Below are 5,082 nucleotides of genomic sequence, written 5' to 3' on the forward strand. Positions count from 1 at the left end.
GGCTAACCTGAGGGCAGCTATTAGCATTAACTTGCCAACGGCTGATGGAAAGAGGTGTGGGGAAACAGATTAAGAATCTTTCTAATAGAGTTTTTTCTGTTTTTTCTTGGTGAAGTAATAAATTCTTTATGATTTCCATTGGTTGTCAGTGTATTTAGTTTTTTGTTACAGAACCTTGTTTCTACATAGTTGTCTCTGCTGCCTCCTAACTGTAGGCAAAATTCAACTCTTTGGAAGTCTTTTGAGATTGATACAGAGATAGCAAATCACAAATGAATTTGGATATGGATTTTGAAATACAGCTTGAAATACTGTAGTGAATTTTTCTCAGCAGAATAAATCTGGAGCAGTTGATAAAGTAATGTGGAAGCGTGCTTGAGTTGCTGGAGAGTTTACAGAGCTTCATTAATCACAAGGCTTAGGCAGCTTGGTCACAGGACATCTTTTGCTAAAATTAGTTTGCAATAAAGAAAATTATGCATCCTAGAAGTCCAGAGCTTGAGAGATGGTTCCTGGGTGTAGTGTTTTCTCAGATTCTGTGAAGCTTCAAAGGATAGGACCCAGATACAGGACTCTGTGAACATCCAGTACAGGTGGACAAAAATGGCCATGCTACAGAAGAGGGCTGAGTGAAGAGGAAAGGTTTGGGGTTTTTTTCTTAAAAACTTTGATCAAAGCAATGAGAGCTCTAGTTCCCATCCTCTGATAAGAGTCCTGACACCATTTTGATCCTGAGAGATACCCTGACCAAAGTGACTGAGAGGGTATCTGCTGTAACAGAACTGCCTTCATCATCATTGGCTGTATCTTGAGAAACTCTTGACTTCTCTACATCATGGTTGTTTTTTTTTTTAATCTTTCTGCTTTTTTTCTTCTCACCCATATATCTTACTTTATGCTTATTATTAAAAAAAATCTGTCCTTTTCAGCTGAAACAGTATCTTTTGCAGCTCAGCTACAAGTTCTGATGAGCAAGGCAACAATCAATCAGAGGCTGAAAAAATTTGCCAGGTCTTGGGACAGGTAAGACCCTCTATTCAGAGTCAGAAAGATAAGCTACATTTACAGTATTTGCTCTCCTTTACCGAAATACAACAGGCCCTTCTACTTTTGCTCTTCTGCCTTCAAGAAAACATGTCTGGACTCAGACAAACATTCACAGCTGCTAAAGATGATCACAGCAAACTTGCTCTTTGCCCCCAGAAGTGGAGATGTTTGCTGTCTGGAATATGACTTAGATGACCAGCAAGCAGGAAGTTTTCCTTTAAAAAATGTGTTTCAACATGAAAACCAGAGAAGAAGGGATGTTAAGATTAAATCCTCATTTAGTATGGAATGTTTGCATTTTACCTCATTCTTGTCTTCTGTTATTATTAACAAAAGATTTTATTTATTTTTTTTTCCCCTGAGGTCTAAGCGGGCTGAAATCTCTTGACTTGCAGTCTTGCACTGTGAGCAACTCTTTGCCTATCCCTTCCACACAACCAGGAGCAGCTGCATTGTTACACTTGAAAATTTTGCTTGAAAATTTTCTTTGAAATCCTCAGAGTTTCAGGTCAGCAGTCCTTGAAACTTCTGTAATACAGTTAACGTGCCCTGTTGTGTGTTAAGGTTTAAGAACTCCTATGGCTTCTTCTGTTGGCTGGAGGGCAGAGAAACCCTCTGAAAGAGTGCACCAGGAATCCTTCCTATTACTCAGGTGGGAGAACACAGCTGTTGCCAGAAATTAATTATTTTTTTCAGGAGTGGAAGTTCTTAGCTGGGGTTTGCTTGCCTCTTTGGAAAGAACTTGGAACTACGTGACCTCGGGCAATGTAGCTGATGGGATCATAAGCAGAAATATATAATTACAGGTTGCTGGTATATGTCCAAAATCCTTTTGTGAATAATGTTGGAAAGGGAAGCTTGTGATGAGCATGGGGAGCAATTAAAACTTGTAGTTTGGAACCAGAAGCCCACATACTATTAGATTTTTCTCCATGCTATGTGCCATATAATTGACAAAACAGCTATACATGCAGTGAATTACTGCATCTAGTTTCTCTGATTCCACAGAAGAGAACGAGTTTCTCAAGCTGTACATATTGTATATTTCAAACAATCTTTTTGGCCTCCACCATACTCTGAACACTTTCTATAAAGACAGTTTTAGTCCAAGAAGAAAATTTTCCTGTACATGGGCCCATGTGTTAGTCTCTCAGCCCATGTCAGCCACTTTATCTGCACATTTTGGAAAGTAGCTACCCTTTTCAGTGCACCCTGGTGATGTGAGTCTACAACTGGTTCTGCACTGAAAGCTGTAGCTGCTAACACACTCCAGGTATCAGGAAAAGGGAGTGTGTAAATAATATATTCTGATGTCAGATACCATATCAGAGCAGATTCCTGGCATTTGACTAGTCATCTTAGTGACTAGCAGGAATGCTATTTTTACACACATAATGATATCAACGTACAAAACTGATAACATGGGTGTTAAACACCCTCCAAAACCTAGAAAATGTGCAAAATGAAGTGAAAGTGTAAAAGCTTTTATGTATATTTGTGTGTAGTAAAAAGGAAACTGAACTGCAACAGACTGTGAGTCCTGATGCCATGTGGGTTGCCCTGCTGAGAGCTTAGCTCTTTTTTGGCTTTAGAAATGTTACAAAGCATTGGCACTGAAGCTCAGCTGCACAGGCTTACAGCAGGGAAAGGCACTCGAGGGAAAAGAGTGCAACTCCATGGGAGGTAAGGCATTCTGCTGAGGGGAAGGTTCAAAACCTCTGTGAATCCCATGTTTTTACTCAAGACTTCAGTTTGGTTGGTTTTTCTTTCAGAAACTTCTACTGAGATTGACTATAATGCTCATTTGTAGTCACTGTTCGATCAAGAGGAAGCAGTATTGCTAAACCAATAAATGAGAAAATTCTATATTCTGGAAAGTGGCTCTGTGTTACCAGTTGGCTTTCCACAGCTTTGATCCTTGTGTCTGTTCATGCCCAAGCAAAATAGGCTTGGGCATAAATGCGCTACAGTCCCTGTGCGTTTTGATTTGTGGTGGCATTTAGCTCTTGTTTCACCTACTTGACGCACAGAGTTAGGTTGTGACAATGAGAGCTGCAGTTGAAGATAAGGTCCTCAATATGATCAGATGCTGGCTTTGCAACCTTTTATAACTGTATTAGCTTTTTGTGAGTGGATGTGTCCATCTGCTCTGGCTGTGTTTTAACTCGGAGTTTCACACATGTAAGTTCCCTTCTGCAGTTCCACTTGGAGAGATTCTTCACACGTTTGGGCATAGTGCTGGTCCTGAATAGCTTCTGGTACCCAGTTAAGTGTAGCTGCAGTTCCTCTCTGGGTAAGGAATCACAACATACAAGCAGAAGCGTGAAACGTACCTTGAGGAAAGGCTGTTTGTGATGATAGTTGCTCACTGATAAAATCAGCTACAAAAAACCCCAGCAATATAAACTATAGAAATGGAACAAGGTATCTGCATGAGTGACACATTTGCTGACTATGGAGGGATGACAATTAGCCAGTACATTCAGGATGTGTGAACAGAAATATACCGCTTTTTAGTTTTTATGTATCATGCAAAATGACTTAATTAGTAAACTCAAACCAGCCCCAAACACAACTTTGCTGAACTGGTTAGTGAAAATAAAGTTAGGCAATGCTCACAGAATCACAGAATGTTGGGGATTGGAAGGGACCTCAAAAGATCATCTAGTCCAACCCCCCTGCTGGAGCAGGAAGCTAAACGAAATTGCACAGGAAGGTGACCAGGCAGGTCTTGAATGTCTCCAGAGAAGGAGACTCCACAACCTCCCTGGGCAGCCTGTTCCAGGGCTCTGTCACCCTCACCATAAAGAAGTTTTTTCTCAAGTTTAAGCGGAACCTCCTGTGTTCCAGCTCACACCCATTGCCCCTTGTCCTACCATTGGGCATCGCTGAGAAGAGCCTGGCTCCATTCTCATGACATTCTCCCTTAACATATTTATAAACATTAATTAGGTCACCCCTCAGTCTCCTCTTCTCCAAGCTAAAGAGACCCAGCTCCCTCAGCCTTTCCTCATAAGGGAGATGCTCCACGCCCTTAATCATCTAATGATTTGACAGAGGTATTCAGGAATATCAGTTTTATTTTAACTAGTTGCAAAATTTTCTTTATGTATGTTTGAATATGTTTTAAAGTCTCATAAAGACAGGTGGTAAGGAAATTCACAGAATCACAGAAAGGTAGGAGTTGGATGGGACCTCTGAAGATCATCTAGTCCAACCCCCCTGCCAAAGCAGGATCACCTAGAGTAGATCACACAGGAACATGTCCAGGTGGGTTTTGAATGTCTCCACAGACAGAGACTCCACAACCACTCTGGGCAGCCTGTTCCAGTTCTCTCTTACTCTCACTGTGAAGAATTATTTCCTTATGTTTAGGTTGAACCTTCTATTTTCCAGTTTGTGACCGTTGCCCCTTGTCCTGTCACTGGACACCTCTGAGAAGAGTCTGGCTCCATCCTTCTGACAGCTGCCCTTTAAATATTTGTAAGCATTTGTGAGATTCCACTCTCCACCTCCTCTTCTGCAAGCTAAACAGACCCAGCTCCCTCAGCCTTTCCTCATATGGTAGATGCTCCAGTCCACTAATCATCTTAGTGGCCCCGTGCTGGACTCTCTCCAGTAGTTCCTTGTCCTTCTTGAACTGGACACACTACTCCAGATGAGTCCTCACCAGGGCAGAATAGAGGGGGAGGAGAACCTCCCTCAACCTGCTGGCTGCACTCTTCTTAATGCATCCCAGGAGGCCATTGGCCTTCTTGGTCCCAAGGGCACATGGTTGGCTCATGGCCAACCTGCTGTCCACCAGGACTCCCAGGTCCTTTTCCCCAGAGCTGCTCTCCAACAAGTCAGCCTCCAACCTGTAATGATACATGGGGTTGTTTTTCCCCAGATGCAGTACTTAACACTTGCCCTTATTGAATTTCATTAGCTTTCTCTGTGCCCAGCTCTCCAGCGTGTCCAGGTCTCGCTGGATGGCAGCACAGCCTTCTGGTGTGTCAGCCACTCCTGCCAGCTTTGTATTGTCAGCAAAATTGC

The sequence above is a fragment of the Antrostomus carolinensis genome, unplaced genomic scaffold, assembly GCF_000700745.2.
Source record: "Antrostomus carolinensis isolate BGI_N321 unplaced genomic scaffold, ASM70074v2 scaffold5135, whole genome shotgun sequence".
Lineage (NCBI taxonomy): Eukaryota > Metazoa > Chordata > Aves > Caprimulgiformes > Caprimulgidae > Antrostomus > Antrostomus carolinensis.